We start from the raw sequence: 21,647 nt of genomic DNA, 5'->3' as shown, positions 1-21,647 counted from the left end.
CTTAAAAGAGGGTATACTTTCTAGATTTCTATGCAGGTTTGTGGGGTCCCGTTTGAACTAGGTGGGAGAAAGATTTGGCAGTCTACTTCCATAAGGATTTACAGCCTTGGAAAGCCTATGGGGACAGTTCGACTCTGTCCTTAGAGGGCTACAGGTTTACTGTGAGTCAAAATTGACTCAATAACAATGGATTTGGGTTCGAACTAGTCAGTTGTCAGTTTGTTCAAGTTTCTGTCTTCATGGTGCCCTGAACTGGGAGACAATAGACCAAACAAGTAAAACACATGCTTCAGTACTTAAACTCCAAGATGTTGTCATTAGGTGCAGTTAAGTCAGTTCCGGCTCACAGCGGCCCTGTCTACGACGGAGTGAAACACTCTCTGCTCCTGCACCATCCTCATGATTATTGCTGTGTTTGAGCCCATTATTGCAGCCACTGTGTCAGTCCCTCTCGTTGAGGGTCTTCCTCTTTTTCACTGACCGTCATCTTTACTGAGCATGACGTCCTTCTCCAGGAGCTGATCCCTCCTGATAACATGTCCAAAGCAAGTGAAACGAAGTCTCGCCATCTTTGCTTCCAAGGAGCACTCTGGCTGTGTTTCTTCCAAGTCAGATTTGTTTGTTTTTCTGGCAGCCCATGGTATATTCAGTATTCTTCACCAACGGTGTAATTCAAATGCATCAATTCTTCTTCAGTCTTCCTTATTCATTGTCTAGCTCTCACATGCATATGAGGCTATTGAAAATACCATGGCTTGGATCAGGTACGCCTTAGTCCTCAAAGTGACATCTTTGTTTTTTGACATTTTAAAGAGATCTTTTGCAGCAGTTTTGCCCAATACAAATTGATCTCTTGACTGTCGCTTCCATGGGTGTTGATTGTGAATCCAAGTAAAATGAAATCCTTGACAATTTCAATTTTTTCTGTTTATCGTGATGTTGCTTATTGGTCCAGTTGTGAGGACTTTTGTTTTCTTTATGTTGAGGTGTAATCCATACTGAAGGCTATAATCTTTGATCTTCATCAGTAAGTGCTTAAGCTCCTCTTCACTTCTAGCAAGCAAGGTTGTGTTATCTGCGTAATGCAGGCTGTTAATGAGTCTTCCTTCCATCCTGATGTCACGTTCTTCTTTATACAGTCCAGCTTCTCAAATTATTTGCTCGTCATAAAGATTGAATAAGTATGGTGAAAGGATACAATCCTGGTGCACACCTTTCCTGATTTTAAACCACGTAGTATCCCCTTGTTCTGTTCTGCCTCTTAGTTTATATCCAGGTTCTGCATGAACACAATTAAGTGCTCTAGAATTCCATTTCTTCTCGATGTTACCCGTAGTGTGTTATAATCCACATAGTCTAATGCCTTTATGTAGTCAATAAAACACAGGTATTCCCTGCTTTCAATGAAGATCTATCTGACATCAGCAATGATATCCCTTGTTCCACCTCCTCTACTGAATTCCACTTGAATTTCTGGCAGTTCCCTGTCTATGTATTGCTGCAACTGTCCTTAAATGATCTTCAGCAAAATTTTACATGCATGTTATATTAATGATATTGTTCAATAATTTCTGCATTCCGTTAGATCGCCTCTCTTAGGAATAGGCATTTATATGTATCTCTTTTAGTCAGGTAGCTGTCTTTCAAATTTTTTCCATTTGTTACATCCTTTTGTTGAAACATCTCAATTGCTATATCAATTCTTGCAGGCTTGTTTTTCGCAAGTGCCTTCAGTGCACCTTGGACTTATTTCATTACCATCAGTTCTTGACCATATGCTACCTCTTGAAACACTGCAATGACTCTGTATTCTTTCCATCTTCTTTTCATGCTTTCATTCAGCACTTTACCCATAGTATCCATTAGTACTGCAACTTGAGGCTTGAAGTTTTTCTTCAGTCCTTTCAGCTTGAGAGATGCCGAGCTTGTTCTTGCCTTTTGGTTTTCTAACTCCGTGTCTTTGCATGTTTCATTACTTTGACTTCTTGAGCATACTTTGAAATCTTCTGTTCAGCAATTTTACTTTATCATTTCTTCTGTTTGCTTTAGCTCCAAAGTACAATCTGCAAAATTTCTCCAGAGAAATTATGGAATGTTTTTGAGCTTCCATTAGATCAGGCTGCTTTGTAAGTATATAGACTCTACACACACACACACACACACACGCACACACAAATCTCTATACATGTATGTATACTCTGTGCTATTGGGTTGCTATGTGTCAGAATCAATTCGACTGCAACGGGTTTGGTTTTTTTGGTATTATGTAAATATACATATATATTTATTATAGATGGTCTTTTATTAAACCTTCATTAGGGTTTTATTTCTTTTTCTTTGCTTTAACAAAGAGAAATTTATTTTCTCATAGTCTGGTAGGCTAGAAGGCCAAATCCAGGGCATCAGTTCCAGGGAAAAGCTTTCTCTCTCTGTCTTCTCTGGAGGAAGGTCCTTCTCTGTCAATCTTCCCCTGGACTAGGAGCTTCCCGCGCAAGAACCCCGGTACCAAAGGATGCACACTGCTCCTGGTGCTTCTTTCTTGGTGGGATGAGGTCCCCCCATTAGTTTTTTTTTAATCATTAATTCCATTGATTTAAAAACATAAAAAAAAAAAAACATATACATACATATGTATATGTTTTGTTTTGAGTGCCAATCACTCCGCTTCATGTTAGGGATAAAAGGATGAGTTACATATAATGAAGTCTGTGTCCAGGCAGGTTACGGGTTAGTAAAGAAGCAGTTGTTAGCAGCTGACATTTATTGAGATTCCCTCCATACCAGAACCCTACTAAAGCATTTTGTGAGTTACCAATTTAATCTTCACAATCCTCATATGACACTGGTGCTTTCATCATTTTCATTTTGGAATTGTGAACACTGAGCCCTGAAGGTGTGACCTAGTATATTCGAGGATACAGAGAAACATTTGACTCCAGACCCAACCTCTCACCTCACTGATCTTTGGGAGGCAATAATGTGAGTGTGGGCTAAGCCCCAAGGCAAGGGAAAAGGACTGCCTTTATTAACAGTATGATATAAATTAATTAACTCAAACTTAGCCTTCCATCTTACCCCTCCATTGATTAAAAAAGATACTAAATGCTGTATGTATTTATTTCCATTTAAAAAATTTTGTTGGAATACCACAATTGGGAAAAGAGGGATTTTTAAGTATTTTGAATGGGGATTATGTGAATTTTGGCTAGACACTTAAAAGTTTCTAGGTTGTATTCTGAGATTGTGTGTATATGTATTAAACAAAAAAACTAGAAGAAAATATATCAAAATGCCAACTTTAGTTATCTATGAATGATAAAAGTGGATTTTCTTTTCTTGTTTGTACCTATTTCCTTGATCAGGTGTTTGCTCTCCCATGTTCACCATCCCCAGTGCCTCCAGTGGTCTCAGCATGAGTCACTCCTTTCAGTGTTTTCTCCGCCTCCCACAGTCTGTTAGCCGCTGTACTCCTTTCCAAACCCTGTGCTGATCCCCCATTATCTAGTGAATTAACACACCTTCTGAAAACCAGTGGTTCTCAAAGTGTGATTCACAGCCCACCTGGAAAGACTTCACCTGTGCTGCCTGTGAAAAATGCAGATTTCAGGGCTTCGCCCTAGACCCATGTCATAGACTCTCTGGGAGGTAGGAAGGACTAGGAGCCATTGGAGCCTTACTGGTGATCCTTAGGCCCACTAAAATCTGGGAGCCAATACCCTAAGCCTTGCTTTTAAACAGGTGAGAGTTAGCAGAGGCCGGAGCTGGAGCAAAGGCCTTGGTGAGAAAGGTGGAGAGATGCAGAGAGCGTCATGGCACAGGAGCAGTTGGTAAGACTTGGCAGGCGTCTGAATGTGGGAGGGGTAAGAGAGGGAGTTCGATGCAGAGGTTTTATGCTTCCGTGACTTAGCATGGCATGTTGAATAGAGGGAAGAAGCTGTTTTGTGGGTTTAAGAGTAAGCATTCCTTACAAATGTTGTTGTTGTTAGTTGCCATTGAGTCGGCCCCGACTCACGACAGCCCTGTGTGTAACAGAACGAAACATTGTCTGGTCCTGCGCCATCTTCATGGTCTTCGATATATTTGAGCCCATTGTTGTAGCCACTGTGTCAATCCACTTCACTAAGCCTTTCCCTCATTTCCATTGACCCTTAAGATTCTAACCTCAACAGTGATTCTAGCTTGTAGATGATACGTTGTGCATAATAGCCACATCTCGCGTGACTCAAACATTTAAGAAAACACAGCACCCTCTCTTATTGCAGCAGTACAACTCTCTCATGTTTTAATGAGGTGTAAATATCATGCAACCTAGTACGTGAAATGTGTTAAAATAGGATATTGTTAGCTGAAATTCAGGTCTTCGAACTTGGGTGTGAAATGATGCAATATGCATGAGTATGACACCCAGAATTATCTCTGTACAGTGCCTCCTAAGTCATAGGATACAGAATACAACACAGAGGATTCGAGTCCTGCAGGACAGCATGTAAGTGGGGAGATGAAAAATCCATACTGATAAATGCACAAAGCTTTGTGGAGTAATCCCTGAAGCCCTGTTCAACACTTGGTGAGATAAGCAATGCTGGCTAACGTACTTGACTGTGTTGCTATGTGGGTGGGTGACCCAGTTCCCTGAGATTGTGTAGTACCTCCTGTTGGGTTGCCAAAGCAAGCCAATGGGTAGAAGGAGCAACTAGAAGAGAGCTAAGAGTGTGGAGGGCTCTCTGAAGGCTCGGCACTCCTCAGGGGGTGGCAGGTCCTTCCTCAGCAGGCCCATTTTCTTATTCATCATTGGCCCAACCAACCCTTAGAAGGAAATGTGATTTCTCTCACATAAAGCTAACAAATCCTTTATTTAACTAGATCAGGTATAACATGATAGATTTTCTCGTAACATCTTCCCTAGTGCTCTGTGTCGTTTCTATTAAAACTTGCTAATTTTTCATCTATGAATTTTAAACATTTTTTTTTTAAATTAACACTGATATCATTTACTTGGCAATCTGAAATGATGCCACTTGTCTTCCATGTTAACTCTACCTCTGGAAATAAAGTTTTTGATGAAGCACTATGTCACAGGAACACAGTAGGAGACCTGTTGCTCCAACTCTTTGCACCCTTAGACTGGTAACTAGAGGGTCCTGTTAACTGGCATTTCCTCCCAATCTGGTGAGGGTTGATGTTCACCATGCATTCATTCAAGTATTGATTGAATGTCTACTATATGTCAGGCACTGTTCCAAGAACTGAGGATATAGCAATGAAAAAAACAGACACTTTTTTCTATGTTCTTGGAGTTGATACTCTAGTCAGGGGGGGGGTCTACCAGTTGCCATCAAGTTGATTCCCACTCGTGGTGATCCTGTGTGTGTCAGAGTAGAGCGGTGCTCCACAGGGTTTTCAGTGGCAGATGTTTTTGGAAGTAGATCATTAGGCCTTTCTTCCAAGGCACCTCTGGGTGGACTTGCCAGCCTTTTGCTTAGCAGCCAAGTGCATTAACTGTTTATACCACCCAGGGATTCTAGTGGGGGGTCTGAACAGACAAGTCAACTGCATAGCACATAAATGCTGTGGGGAGCGGCAATAAGGTTGGTGTGGGGAAGGAATTGGGGATGTCGAGGGAAAGATTTGAAAAGACTAATGTGGCTGATTGCTTGGATCCGCAATCAACAGCCATGGAAGCAGCAGTCAAGAAATCAAAAGACGCGTTGCATTGGGCAAATCTGCTGCAAAGGACCTCTTCAAAGTGTTGAAGAGCAAAGATGTCACCCTGAAGACTAAGGTGCACCTGACCCAAGCCATGGTATTTTCAATCGTATCACGTGCTTATGAAAGCTGGACAATGAATAAGGAAGACTGAAGAAGTGTTGACACCTTTGAATTGTGGTGTTGGCGAAGAATATTGAATATACCATGGACTGCCAAAAGAACAAACAAATCTGTCTTAGAAGAAGTGCGCCCAGAATGCTCCTTAGAGGCAAGGATGGTGAGACTGCATCTGACATACTTTGGACATGTTGTCAGGAGGGATGAGTCCCTGGAGATGGACATCATGCTTGGCAGAGTACAGGGTCAGCAGAAAAGAGGAAGACCCTCAACGAGGTGGATTGACACAGTTGCTGCAACAATGAGCTCAAGCATAACAAGGATAGTAAGGATGGCTCAGGACCGGGCAGTGTTTCGTTCTGTTGTGCATAGGGTTGATTCAGAATCGACTCGATGGCACCTAACAACAACAACAATAACAACGTGGCTAACAAATGGAAGACTGTTGTTGGCAGAGGGGACAGCAAGTGCAAATGCCCTGAGACAGGAGAATGCCTGACACGTTCAGGGAGGTAGGAGGCCAGTGTGGCTGGAGCAGAGCAAGCGAAGGGGCTAGCAGAAGGAGATGAGATCAAAGAGGGAAGGCCAGGTGGTGGTGAGCCTTAGAGGCCACTGTAAATTCTTTAGCTTTCATTCAGTGTTTTGGGGAGCCATTGGAGTGTTTTAAACCAAGGAGTGGTATCAGATTTACTTTTTAAGATTACAGTGGCTGCTGTGTTGAGAAGATTGAAGGGGGCAAGAGGGAATCAGGGAAACCAGTTCAGAAGCAGTAGTCACATGAATGATGATGGTTGCTTGTACCAGGTTCTGAGTATTCTGAAGGACCAATTGGATTTGCTGAGGGATTGGATGTAGGTGTGAGAGGCTACCCCTGAAGTTTTCGGTCTGAGGAGTTGGAAAAATAGAGTTGCCATCTACTGAAATGTAGAAGAGTATGGGAGCAACAGGTTAAGATCAGCGTTTTAAATTTGTAATGCCTGTTAGCCCGCCCAGTGAAGATATTTAGTAGGCAGTTGGATACATGTGTCTGGATTAATGGAGGAGGTTGAGACTAGGTAGATACTTGGTGGCCATCAGAGTACAGATGATATTAAATCTTCAAGACTGAATAGAATCACCAAGAAAGTCAGTATGGGAAGAGAAGAGATGAAAGGAGAAGAGGAGAAATCTGGGGCATCCCAGCCTTTGGAAGTCTGGGAGATGAGTAACCAGCAAAGATTGCTGAGAAGGAGCTTCTGGTAAAGTAGGAGGAGAACTAGGCGAGGGTAGTGTCCTGAAGGGAAGTGAAGAAAGTGTTTCTAGGAGAAGAGAGTAATCAGCTGGGTTAAGTACCACTCTTAGGTCAATAGATGAGGACTGAGAATTAGCCATTGTGTTTAGTTTTTGGAGGCCATTGGTGAACTTGACAGGACAGTTTTGCTGGAAGCAAAAGTCTGATTAGAATAAATTCAACAAATAACGGGAGCAGATGAATTCATAGTCCTGAGAAAGCACTTGATCTTAAAGCACCCTCCTAAATGAACACAACACTTTTATTCTCAGTATGACTTTTTTTGTTTAAAGCTCTGCAAGCAACTTGTAGAGTAGGTAACTGATAACTAGGTATTTAATAAACTGGATTATGTCACTGCCTCAGTGAACTGGGTAGCAGTATACTGTAGATCATGTAATCTGTCATTTTAAGACTAACAAAGCCATTCATTTACTGAATGACTAGGTACTGCTAGCTGCTACAGGGAAGAGTGATTCAGGACAAATGATTTCTCTCTGCTCCATTGATTTTCACACTGTCTTGCAAATGAAAATTTGGAAATGAGAGTAAATAACTCTCTTCCTGAGTTCTGTGTTGGTCCATATTCTACCCATTTGGTACAGAAAAATCTGTTATGAACAGAACCAAAGCCTTGCTAGTGATTTACCTTGATATATTGTAAGATTTACCTGAAATGTTCCGAGTGCCATGAAATCATATATAAATTATGGCCTACAGCTCATAAGGAGCCCTGGTGGCACAATGGTTAAGCACTCGGCTACTAACCGAAAGGTTGGTAGTTTGAACCCATCCAGCCAGAAAGACCTGGTGACCTGTTCCCATAAAAACTACAGCTTAGAATACCCTAAGGGCAGTTCTACTCTGTCGTATGGGGTCACCATGAGTTGAAAAAGACTCGATCGCCCCCGACAACAACACAGTGCATAGGTGGAAGCCATTGCTAGAAGAAAATTGGTACGACCAGAGGAGATCAATCAACCTCAGATAAAATTCATCAAACATTTATTGAGCACCTATCACTTGTCACGTTCTCTTCTAGATGCAGTGAACAGGACAGGCAGGGCCCTTCCTTCTTAGGCACCTTCAGTCAAGTCTAGGATATAGATGAATCAACAGGCGTTTAAACTACAAGGCACCTGAGGAGCTCAAAGAGGCATATCTAACTCAGATTTGCAGGAGCGATACAAGGGAAGACTTCCTGGAGAAAGAGACATCCAAATTGAGACTTGTAGGATGAGCAGGAGTAGGGAAAAGAATGTTCTAGGTAGATAACTGAAAGACAAGAGAGCGTGGTATTTGCTAGCGACGGAAAGAACTCGATTTCCTGAACCTGTTGTGAATTGGAGAGTGGAGACAGGTGAGGCTAGAGAGGTGCCTGGGGCTGGATCACCAAGGCCCTCCTTATGCCTTTAAGCAGGTAGAAATCATTGAAGGATTTTATATCTTTGGTGGCCTTCCTTTGTGGAGGAAGTTTAAGTAAATAATACACTGCATGTCAGGTGGTATAGCTCAGTGGTAGAGCGCATGCTTAGCATGCACGATACCTTGGGTTCAATCCCCAGTACCTCCACTTTGGAGCCCTGATGGTGCCGTGGCTAAAGAGCTCGGCTGCTAACCAAAATGTCAGCAGTTCGAATCTACCAGCCGCTCCTTGGAAAACCTGTGGGGCAGTTTTCTGTCCTAATAGGGTTGCTATGAGTCAGAATCAGCTTGATGGCAATGGGTTTGGGTTTTTTTTTTTTTTTTTTGGTTTTAGTGGCCTTCCTTTGTGGAGGAAATATAAGTAAATAAATAATATACTATCTGTGTATTTGTATGCGAAACTCCAAAACTAAACCCACTGCCATTGAGTCAGTTCTGACTCATAGCATCAGAGTAGAACTGCCCCGTAGGGTTTCCAAGGCTGTAAATCTCTATGGAAGCAGCCTTGTGCTTTAACCACTGGTGTACCAGAGCTCTTCATATGTATGTATACACACAGAGTATATATGTAATTATAAATAGATATACACATACATACATGGAAAATATACGTATGTGTATATTTTAAAGGTTTTTTCATGTTATTATCGGTTTCAGAGTTCCATCAGGGAGGCTCTTGTCTCTCTGTACTGAGTTTTAGACCTGGAGTAAGCTAGTCATGCCACTGTAGATGGAGGGAAACTTTTAAAAAAATTTAGGACCCCTGAATCTCAAAGGGAAAGTCAGTTAAAGGATCAGTACAGAAATTAACTTGATTTTAGTCAGTATTTATTTCCTTTGATCTGTGGAATGTAAAACTGATTTGACCTCTGACGTAAGGAAACGTATAAATTCTTCATTCTTTCGTTGATCTCACTATTAATAATGGACTCAAGATGTCTTTAATAGCATTGATAAAGTACTTCATGATTTATAGAGACTGGTTACAAGTTGCCATCTAGTCAGCTCTGACTCACATCGACCCCATGTATGTTGGAGTAGAATTGGGCTCCATAGGGTTTTCAGTGGCTGATTTTTGAGAAGTAGATTGCCAGGCCTTTCTTCTGAGGTGCTTTTGGGTAGACTCCAACCTCTAACCTTTCAGTTAGCAGTTGAGGGCATAGTGCACCATCCAGACCAAGAGAAAAACCAAACCTGTTGCCATCGAGTTGATTCCGACTCATAGAGGCCACGCAGGAAAAAGTAGAACTGTCCTGTAGGGTTTCCCACGAGTAACTGGTGGATTCGAATGGCTGATCTTTTGGTTAGCAGCCTACCTCTTAACCACTGTACCACCAGGGCTGAACTGCTAAATCGTTAACTTGAGTTAAAGCAGACATAGGAGTTTGGGTTGACGGGCTCTGGGGGAGAAAAGGGAAAAGCCGTGAATGGAGAGGAGTAGAGACCGGACCAGCGGGGAGGCTGACGGGAACAGGCCAAGGAAGTTTTGAGGTGCGTGTTCCCTGGAGGTTGCATCTTGAGCTGTGGGTGTTTTGTGTGTTATCACCTGTGACCTGCTGCCTGTTGCTGATTAATAATCAATCTTTGTTTCTAGCTCAGTGTATAATGTGGTGTTTATATGTTCAGAGACTTCACTCTAGTGGGCTCACCAAAGCATAACATTTGTAGGAATTTATTCTCTAAAAGTGGTCAGAAGTATCATGGAAGGACTAGGAAGGCTTACTCCCCACCGGAGAGAAGGGAATCCCTGTGGGTAAGGTAAGCAACAGAGCCCAGTGTTCCTGGCGCTGCTCCACTTCCTTCTAGCTCGATACACTTTATTTGTAAATCTTGAAAACAAATTCTCTGAACACTTCGGACCCAGACCCAGATGAGTCATGTACTTGCTATACGGGATCTGGAAGCAGCCACATGGGTATTCATTTCTGAGGTCTTGAACTGCAAGAGCATACCGGTTACACATAAAACTGATGAGGCCTGATTATGGCAGGATTAAAAAAGCAAAAAAACAAAACAAAACAAAGCTGAAACCCACTTCTGAAGGGTGGGGCTGCTGTTTCTCTGGCTTCGCATTATTTCTCAAGTTGCTGTGGGTGGTTAGCGGTGTCACATTATTCCCAGGGTTAAATGTGTACTTGGTTCTGGGAAGTCTTCCATTTTCGACATTGCAAAATTATAATCCAGTGGAGTGTGGTTTCAAAAATAATTTAACAAGGTAAAATTTTAGTTTTTAATAGTGTTTACAAACACCAGCTACTTTTTTCTGTTTCTGTTCTCCCCCTGCACCCCCGCACCCCCTCACCCTCCATGGTTTTTGAGTATATGATCCCTTGGAGGATATTTATGGCTGCAATTTTAAGTAATTTAACATGCTTACACATATAAGTTGTTAGGTGCCATCGAGTTGGTTCTGACTCACAGCGACCCTATGCACAACAGAATGAAACACTGCCCGGCCCTGCACCATCCTTAGAATCATTGCTGTGCTTGAGCTCATTGTTGCAGCAGCTGTGCTCACTGTTGCACCAACTGTGTGTCAGTCCACCTTGTTGAGGGTCTTCCTCTTTTCTGCTGACCCTGTACTCTGCCAAGCATGATGTCCTTCTCCAGGGACTGATCCCCCCTGACAACATGTCCCAAGTATGTAAGATGCCGTCTCGCCATCCTTGCTTCTAAGGAGCATTCAGGTTGTACTTCTTCTAAGACAGATTTGTTCATTCTTTTGGCAGTCCATGGTATACTTGATATTTTTCGCCAACATCACAATTCAGAGGCATCAATTCTTCTTTGATCTTCCTTATTCATTGTCCAGCTTTCACATGCATATGGTGCGATATATGTTAGGGATTAGAAATTCTGTTTTCTGGCTTTTTTTTTTTCTATCAGTGAACTTGTTTCATATCCTGAGGCTGTTTTTGTTTTTCCTCCTCTTTTTTTTTTTTTTTTAAGAAAACCCTAGAATGGATATTGCAAAAATATTTTACTAAGGTAAACAGGCATTTTGGTATCTTTCTCCTTTCTTTTAATTTTAAAATAAAGTTTAACTTGAAATGGCGTGTAATGCTTCAGTCCTGTCGTAGGAATTCCATTTTCTAAAGTCACAGTCTGATGAATCAAGGAGAAAAGGAACATTTTCTAATAATAACTAGGAACAAGAGAAAAAAAATGATATAAACACATATAAGCAACTTTAGGAATTCAGGGAGAAATCTGAGTCTAACAAAAATCTATTTTATTAAACATAACTGTGGTAGGGCTTCCTGGAAATGATACTGTTGTTGTTGTGTGCCAATGAATCTATTCTGACTCCTAGCGACCCTATGGGACAGAGTAGAACTGCCCCATAGGGTTTCCTAGGCTGTAAATCTTCACGGGAGCAAATTGCCAGGTCTTTTTCTCTTGCAGAGTGGCAGATGGGTTCAAACCCCTGACCTTTTGGTTAGCAGTGGAGCGCTTAATCATTGTGCCATCAGGGCTCCTTCCTGGAAGCAATAAATGAGGTGAAATTCAATCTTTTATAATGGCTTAATTGTCATCCAAAAACCTCAAAACAATTTTGTGGATTAAGGTAGGTAATTATCATTCTTGGTGTCCAAAAATGCTATGTTGCTGCTGTTGTTAGTTGCCATCAAGTCTGCTCCTGGCTCCTGGCTACCCGTGTAGAATGGAACGAAATGCTGCCTTGTCCAAACACTGTAAGACTATCTTATTCTTAGAAATGTAGATTTCATACTACAGGTCTCATTGCTGTTGTTACTGTTGTTTTCATTTCCTCTTTACAGGTCCAAAATTATAGTAAAAGTGATGTGTTGTTGCTATGAGATGTCTTTACAGAGGAACAGATAGTTAACATTATTTTTCTCTTGTAAAAGTTATTTTTTCCTCACCCACAGGAGAGTATTACGATTTGTACTTCGGGTGGCCAGGGATGGTGTCTGTTTATCTATTCATAATAGGCCCCAGGAGTAGGAAAAGGTCTTTGTTAACACTTGTTAGGGAGGAAGGTAAAACCTGAATGTCCTCTGTCTAGCAGAGCTGGAAGCAGCTTTGGAAATCTGGCTGTCAGTGGAATGTGTTTGTTCGGGGTGAAGTTAAAGAACACAGGACTGTAGTTAATCACCTGCAATAGAGCAATAGTTATTTTTCTCTTAAGAATTTTGCCTGGAGAGAAAATGTATTCATGTGTTCATTCATACTCTTCCTTACTCTCCCCGCCCTGCCTTACAGTTGTATCAATTAGTGTATTTGTGTGTGGATAATTCCTTATTCTAAAACACGTGGGGCTGCCGTAGCATTACATAGTGGTGAAGAGCAGGGACTGTGGAGTGGGCCTGCTTATGTTGTAGTCCTCTACCATTATTTGGGAGAAGCCCTGGTGGTGTAGTGGTTAAGCTCTCGGCTGCTCAGTCAGCGGGTTCATACTCACCAGCTGTTCCTCGGGAGAAAGATTGGACAGTCTGCTTCCATAAAGATTACAGCCTTGGAAACTCTGTGGGCCAGTTCTACTCTGTCCTGTAAGGTCGCTATGAGTGGGAATAGACTCAATGGCGATGGGACCATTATTTGGAGTCCTTGGGGATGCAAATGGCCAACATGTTCAGCTGTTAACCGAAAGATTGGAGGTTAGAGTCCACTCAGAGGCCCCTTGGAGGGAAGGCCTAGCAATCTGCTGCCAAAAATCAGCCAGTGAAAACCCAATGGAGCACAGTTTATTCTGATACCCATGAGGGCGCCATGAGTCAGAGATGACTGCATGGCAACTAGTGACTGTCGCTTACTAGATGCGTCTCATTGAACAAGCTACAGAATGTCGTTTAGGCACCTAACTTACCTATAAATCTGGGATCATGGTATTACTAAACTTGCAGTATTTATGTTGAGGGTTAAGTGAGATAATGCAGGTGTAGGACTTACCACAATAACTGGTACATTTTAAGTACTTGGGAAAATGGTAGTTGCTATTTTTGTTGCATAGGGTACAGGGATAGTGTGGAAAAAATTCACATTTCCAACAGAGTAGTTTCAACATCAAATTAAAGTTACTTTTTTGCCTTTTACTGGTGGTGAGTTACAAATCAGGGAGAAGAATGGTGAAGATTGTGTGCTTTGGAGAGTATGTTGGCATGAAGCGCCATTGAAAAGGGGAGGTGCCAGTCATTCCTGTGAAACTTGAAGATGTGGAGGGGTCGATACCATAATGGGAAATGGTCTCTTACATTTATCTTCCTGGTTATTCCATTAACAGTGTTTTCAGAGTTGGCAGCTGCTGATAATGATTCACAGTGTGCTGTCACTACAAGTCGGAGAAAGGCCATCACCAAAGACAGGTCCTTCCAGTTCGTATTTCGTGTTTTATCACAATTAATATCCAAGGCCTATTACATTTCCGGCTTTATTGAGGTTTTTGATAACCAATGGGTGGGACAGTAATCCATGGGTGTGTCGTCTGTGTGGTGTGGGCACCACTGAATAATAGTCCTTGTCATCATTTGGCCCAGCAGCTCCACATGGAAGGGACTCCATTTAGCTAAACCCAGTTAAGGAAACCAGCTCAGTCTCTTCCTGGGAGCCAAGAAGTCATTTTGTAAGATCTCCTCTTAGCACTGTGGGACTAGTTATCAGAATGCTCACCTCTCTCTTCCTGAGTCACCCAGGGCTTTGAACCGATTCTTTCAGGTTCGAACCCCTGCCGAGAATTTGCATTTCCACCCCAGCTATACTGAATCAGAATCTACAGTTTAACAGAACACCAGAGGATTCTTATGTATGATAAATTTTGAGACCCACGGCTCTCCTAATGGTTCTCAGAATTGGTCCCTCGCCAGCAGTATTAGCATTGCCTGGGAACTTGTTGGAGATGCAAATTCTCAGCAGGGGTTTGACCCAGAATGAACTGGAGTCACCAGAGTTGCTTCCTTCAGTTTCAAAATTGTAGGAGGTCACAAACTTTTAGGTTACAGGTACAAAGGGCAGAAAGCTTGCTTCCCGCAGTCGTTCAAGTGGCTCCCTCAAAGCTAGGGACTGAGTGTTGGTGTTGAAAGTTGTTGTTGGCTGCCATCAAGTCAGTGCCCAAGTCATGGTGATGCCACACACGTGGTATGAAATGCTGCCTGGTCCTGCGGCACCCCATGATCACCTGTGGATGGTAGTATTCTCTCCTGCCATGTGGGAGACCAGGGTTTGATTCCCGGCCAAAGCACCTCATGTAAAGCCACTCCCCTTCGATCAGCGGTGGCTGGTGTGTTCCTGTGATGCTGTGAACAGGTTTCAGTGGAGCTTCCAGACTAAGGTGGAATAGAAAGAAAGACCTGGTGATCTACTTCTAAAAATCAGCCAGTGAAAACTCTGTGGTGTTAAAAATAGACCAGGGCTTATGACAAGCAGACCTCATCCCTGATGTGTGATCATGATGTATGACGTACCTGATCATATCCGAGTTTCTTTCAGGAGACCTGGGGTTTTAAATAAAAAAAGTTTAAAAGCTTGCCTGATTGGCTTATCTAGAGATGGAGACTTTTAAAAGAAAATTAATTTTGGTGGCACTGTACTTGACCAAACATACAATCTGTTCACAGTTTCTACTTGTGCAGTTCGATAACATTGGTTACATTCTTCACAATGTGCCATAGTTCTCATTATCTCTACTCATATTTTTATATCACCATTAATTAGGCTGTCTGCCCCTTAAAGTTCTCATCTGTGCTTTAGATTAACTGTTGTCAATTAGAACTCATATAGATAATTCTAAGAGTGCAATGCTCAAGGCAAACATTATTATTTTTTTCTTTTTTATTGAACTTTAGATGAAGGCTTACAGAACAAGCTAGTTTCCCAAACAGTTAGTACACACATTGTTTTATGACATTGGTTAACAACCCCATGACACGTCAACACTCCGCATTCTCAACCCTGGGTTCCCTATTACCAGCTCTCTGTTCCAGTCTTCGCCCCAGGGCCGGTATACCCATTCAGTCTTGTTTTGTTCTATGGGCTTGGTCAGTCTTTGGCTGAAGGGTGAACCTCAGGAGTGGCCTCATTACTGAGCTGAAAAGGTGTCCAGGGGCCATACTCTTAGGGTTTCTCCAGTCTCTGTCAGGCCAGCAAGTATGGTCTTTCTTTTGGGGTTAGAATTTTGTTCTACATTTTTCTCCAGCTCTGTTTGTGACCTTCTACTGTGATCCCTGTCAGAGTAGTCAGTGGTAGTAGCGAGATACCATCTAGTTGTACTGGACTCAGTGTGGTAGAGGCCGTGGTAGATGTGGTCCTTTAGTCCTTTGGACTAACCTTTCCCTTGTATCTTTAGTTTTCTTCATTCTTCCTTGCTCCATAAGGGGTGAGGTCAGTGGAGTATTCTAGATGACCTCTCACAGGCTTTTAAGACCCTGGATGCTTCTCAACTAAGTAGAGTATAGAACATGTTCTTTATAAATTATGTTATGCCAATTGAGTTAGATGTTCCCTGAGACCATGGTCCCCATAGCCCCAGCAATTCAGTCCCTCAGGGAGTTTGGATGTATCTATGACAAGGCAAACATTATTAACTGAACTAAACTGTAATTTAGTTTAACAATGGCTTCGTGGGATAGTTTCAGTTTAAGGTTTAAAGAATTATTTCCAGGCAGTAAATTCAGGGGACCCCTGAATATATCAGTGTGTCCAGTAATTCTGGCTTCTGTAGGAATTTACTGTTCTGTTCCACATTTTTACTCCTTTTGATCAGGATCCATTTACTGGGTCCTTGATCAGAACGTTCAATCCTGGTAGCCAGGCACCATCTATTTCTTCTGGCCTCACGGCAGAGGAGGTTATAGTTCACAGAGCCAATTAAATCTGCAGTCCATTTCCTAGATGAAGGAGACTTTTTGTAAGGCATCTTTGAGCTGAAGGAAAGTGTTTTTATATTTAATTAACGTGTGCCTGCTTCTAGAACAAGGATTTCAGCAGTAATTAGTGAAGGAAAGTTGTTTTAAAACTGGAATTAGCCAAAAACGCCCCTTGCCTCCTTGAGAGACTGGCATTTTATTTCTTCTGGACCAGTTTCCAACTTAATATACTTGCCTAAATTTTTATCTAAGTACTTTTAAAAATGTGTTCGTAGTATATCTATACCACTCCCCCCTCCCCAACATTACAGCCTCAGCTGTGTAAGGAATGTGATGCGTAATTATTAATGGATTAATGAATGGCTTATTTTATGTGCTATCAGTTTTCAAACTTGTACACTGAATTTAAAAGTTGAAAAAAATCCACAGAAAATTCCATAAAGAGAGTTAAAAATTCCAGCTACTTGGTAGCGCTGCCTTCAGTGGAATTGACAGTTTTGCTCTCTAAAAAAGCAGGCGCCTTGAAATGAGCTAACCCCTGCCTCTCTAAACACCTGAAGCTCAAGGCCTCATAGCCACCAGGCTTGTGTGGCTAATTGACCATGTGCTTACAAGCTTAAAAGACCCGGGGTTAGCTGTCTTGTTGCTCTGCTGGCAAAATGGCAACAGAGACCTTTGCCTCTATTAAGGTAATAGCATTTTACTTTTATTTTCAAGTTTGTATTCATTTAATTTTTAGAGGATGGATAGAAGGAAGCCATATTTAGGCCTAAGATGAGAGAGACCAGGAGGATCCTTATAGTGAAGAAATATTAGATATTAGGCAATTCTAAGATGCTAATCCTGTTTAGAGGAAACCCTGGTGGTGTAATGGTTAAGTGCTACAGCTGCTAACCAAGAGGTCAGCAGTTCAGTTCTGCCAGGTGCTCCTTGGAAACTCTATGGGGCGGTTCTGCTCTGTCCTATAGGGTCGCTATGAGTTGAAATCAACTCGACAGCAGTGGGTTTGGGTTGGAATCCTGTTTAGAGTTATCACCTGGAAGATGGGTTATGTTTTAGGAAAATCGGTCCCCACCCCCCTCACTGGGTATGTAACAAGAAAGGGCATTTTCCCTAGGACTGTGGCTTCGACACCCTAACTTCTATGTTTTTCCCATCACTTGAGTCCAGTTTTGAGAGTTGTTGATGATCCTAGATCACCTAGTCCAAAGAAGTGTCCTTTTGAGTGAATATATTGTTTCATTTTATAGTTACAGAAACTGCAGCCCAAAGAGCTAAGTGGCTGAGAAATAGGGGCAGAACCTAGGCTAGAAAGGAGTTCCCCAGACTCCTGCTTCAAAATGTTTCTGATTATACTGTTTCCCAGCCTTGCTCTAATTGTACCTTCTGTCCTCCCTTTTCCCAAGATCCCATCAAGTTTATGTCTGTGTAGGTCCCCACCCACCAGCCATGCAGGGGAGCATCATAGCCTTTTTTCTGTATGGTCCTGCAGTTCATATCAATAAGCCTTTCTTAACCGTATTTATATTTACTCATATTAGTACCCGGCAGTGAAGGTCTTTGATAAATACTTGATAAGGAGGTGGGTGAAACCTGAGTGTCTGTCTGTCTAACGAAGTTAAACTCAGCTTTTAAAAATCCCCGGTCTCTCTGGGGTGCATCTGCTTTGGTGACCGTAAGAGCCTCTGGTCCCCCTGAGTAGACTCAGTGTCAGGTTTTGAGGATCCAGTGAGAGGGTGTTCCCCTCTAGGAGGGAAGAGAGAGAGAGTTCAACAGTGATGAATACACAATATGGTTTCATACGTTCAGTGATGGATTTACAGGCTTAGGGAGCAGTCCAGTAGAGCCCCAAGTGAAGTGTGTATGTGTCTGTGTGCGTGTGTTTCAGGGACAGGTGTGTGAGGATGGTTTTAAAGGATAAACAGGAGTTTGCCAGGCAGATGAGGGGTGTGGGTGGGAACATTCCAGGTAGAAGAGATTTAGAAAACTGAGGATAGTCCACTGGTGATGCTAGAGTATAATGTTGGCAGTGGGATAATGGCCAGTTGCAGAAATCAGTAAGTCGTGCTCACTTTGTTCATGTTTTCCAGGTTTTTTGGAATGGAAAGAGGCTATTGAAAGTTCATCAGTGAGCCTCTGTTTTCTTTTAGGCTTATTGTTAGCTTGTTGTTGTTAGCGGCCATTGGGTCAGCCCGCGACACATGGCGGTCCCATGCATGATGGAACGAAACACTGCCCGGTCTTTCGCCATCCATATGATGGTTGTGGATCAGACTGTTGTGATCCATAGGGTTTTTATTCGCTGGTTTTAGGAAGTAGATCGCCAGGCCTTTCTTCCTAGTTCTTCTTAGACTGGAAGCTCCGCTGAAACCTATTTGCATCATAGCAACGCCTAAGCCTCCACAGATAGACGGGTGGTGGCTGCATATGAGATGCCCTGATTGGGAATCGAGCCTGGGTCTCCTGCATGAAAGACAAGGATTCTACCACTGAACCACCGCTCCCCTTTCTCTTAGGCTGAAGCATGTGAAATGTCTTTGAACATGCTGGCCAGCGTGACCACAGAGAGGTAGTGACTCCTGTGGACTGTCAGCTTGGAAGTTCAAAGGCTTAGGTGTGATCAAAGAAGACGGGGAAGGAATAATGTTTTGCCTTGGACTAATATATAAAGGCGCCTGTCAACCCTTGGTCCCGGGTTCTGTTCTGGTGAAGGTGTCCACACAGGTTTACACGTTGGGCTTCTGGTACCAGACAGAACTGCCTTCAGTCTTCACTGCCACGGAGGAAACAGGTGATGAATGATAGTAAACAGCTGCTTAACGTGTCGTAGGCAGAAAGGCAGCCTCATGGAGCAGCTAGGTAATCACGAGACTATTGATGGAAAGTCCCCTCTGATGAAACATTTGGGAGCATGGAATATGATTTGTTTTTTAATATTTGCCCCCCCCATTGTCTTTCTGTTGCCTACAGATTTTACTTTTATTTAAAAAAAATTAATCAACGAATACAGAAATAATTTCTTATAAAAGTTTTAAACAATGCAACTCTAAATAGATTGGAAATGAAATTTGCCCTCCCTGCCAAACCCTTCTCCTTCAGAGTTGAGTGTGAGCACTTTCCAGAACCTTCCCTGTACTTTTGCACGTGTTTGTGCATATTCATATATGATTATTTTCTTTTGTATAAATGGATTTATGTACAGTTTACTCATTTGTAATGTATTCTTAATAACATCTTAAAGATTTTCCACATCACTATGTTTAGGCAAGCCTCAAACTTTTTGAAGGTGTTATCTCCATACAAACTCAGTTAACTTTATCAGTAATTTAGGAATGGCTGTAAGAAAATCTAACAACTGAAAGGTTGGCTATATGAACCCACCCAGCAGCTTTATAGGAGAAAGACCTGGTGATATGTTCCCATAAAGATTACAGCCTAGAAAACCCTATGGGGCAGTTCTACTCTGCCCTGTAGGGTCACTATGAGTTGGAACGACTCAATGGCAGCTAAAAACGAGAAAAACTAGATGCTTCTTAGGAAAAGGAGGGTGTCCGCCTGCATTGGGGCTGGACGGTGAATTCCAGGTGTTGTATGGCAGGCTGGCTGCACCTGACAAAATATCGTGGGGCAGCCTGACAAGGGAAAACCGATCTGCTGCTCTGAGAGCTTATTCCTGCGGTGCCAGTTCTGCTTAAAACAAACATTTAGTCTTTTTATGTCAGGATCCTATTAAGGTGGCAGGTGGTGTGGAACACAGTGTCTGAGATCTCTGGCTAAGACCTAGGGAGAATGTGGGCCTGGATCTTTCTCCAAAGCTGGGCTCCTTCATTTTTCAAAGTCTGTTTAAGAGTTTTTGACCCAGAGGGCAAGGTGATTTCTTTGACTTTCAGTGCTGAGAAGTGGGACCCAGAATTGATGAGAGGGAATCCTTTGGCAGCGGGAAATGGAACGGGTCATTGTTGTGATACAGTCATCGCCTGGTGACATCATGGAAAGCAGCTGATGACAAATTTGTTAAAATTGTACATTTGAGCTTGCCAAACCCCAGCAGACCAATGAGCCGGACTCGGCATTTGGGGCTGCTCCCCGCAGCTCGACAGCTATTGTCCAAGGAGCAGCAGTTGCTGCTGGAATGCTGTCATTATGACCTCAGTGCCTGTGGTTTAGACAAAAGGGAAGATGCCTTATCCGCTTGAACACATGCCAGCTACCTGCTGTCGTTCCTATGCTTCAGTGCTCTGAAGGTGGCCAGACCTGGGCGTCAGGTCGTCTTTAAAAACAATAAAACACAGACATGCCCCAAACCATATGATACAAAAAATGATGTAACCACGAAGGAGACAGGCCACTATGTGTCTGCTCTCCTGATTGCCTCCATTGGGTGCTCTTCTCTTTGATATCCCCAGTTGTTACCCTAAAGAGGGCCACTGAGGAGAGATGTCTTTTGTGGTCCCCTACTTCTTCAGCCTTTTATTGGAACTAACTGCTATCAGATATGCCATAGAGGGGCCTTCAGATTTCTTCCTGATGAAAAAAAGAAATTTCTTCATGATGTGGGGTCATGTCATGGCTTTGTAAACAAACGATAATTCCTAGATATGATGGTATATAACGGTTAATTATTTTAATCAGGCTTCCGAGGACCCTGTGTGTGTGGGTATGGTAAAGAGTCTGAGAACACGATACCTCCTCTGCTGGATGTGCAATTGCTCCTTACAGGCCCGTAACGTTACCTCTGAAGGAGTGCTGGTGGTACAGTGGGTAAGGTGCTCGGCTGCTAACCGAAAGGCCAGTGGTAGAAAGATATGGCAGTCTCCTTCCATAAAGATTTACAGCCTTGGAAACCCTGTGGGGCAGTTTTGCTCTGTCCTATAGGGTCGCTATGAGTTGGAATCAACTCAACAGCAATGGTTTTTTTTTTTTTTTAATATTACCTCTGGAGTCCCTAGGTGGTGCCAGTGGTTAATGTGCTTAGTTGCTAACTGGAAGGTTGCTGGTTTGAGTCCACTCAGAAGTGCCTTAGAAGAAAGCCCTGGAGATCTGCCTCTGAAAGATCAGCTGCTGAGAACCCTCTGGAGCGCGGTTCTACTGAGACACACGTGGGCACATTGTGAGTTGGCGTCGACTCAACAGCAGCTGTTTCTTTAAATGTCACCTCTTAGTGGACAAAGGAACACGCTGATACGGGGTTTAAGATGTGTCCTTTGAACACTGGGTTTAAGTTCTGCCCTCATTCGTTTATTAGGTAGCACACAAGAGATGCCATTGAGATCGAGCCAGGGAGAGAGCTGGGTTTGCCTAGG

General features: G+C 42.7%; 1 protein-coding gene and 1 non-coding gene across 3 annotated transcripts in view; both read left to right on the top strand.

Moving 5' to 3' along the window:
- CNKSR3 (CNKSR family member 3) overlaps positions 1-21,647 on the top strand; it is a 113,384-nt gene that overhangs the window by 18,020 nt on the left and 73,717 nt on the right. The window lies entirely within an intron of this gene.
- On the top strand, positions 8,598-8,669 carry TRNAA-AGC (transfer RNA alanine (anticodon AGC)). The gene has a single exon. It is a non-coding gene; the product is annotated as a tRNA-Ala (tRNA).

This window comes from Loxodonta africana, chromosome 1 (assembly GCF_030014295.1).
Source record: "Loxodonta africana isolate mLoxAfr1 chromosome 1, mLoxAfr1.hap2, whole genome shotgun sequence".
NCBI classification, from domain to species: Eukaryota; Metazoa; Chordata; class Mammalia; order Proboscidea; family Elephantidae; genus Loxodonta; species Loxodonta africana.
This window is presented reverse-complemented; position numbering and strand designations above follow the sequence as displayed.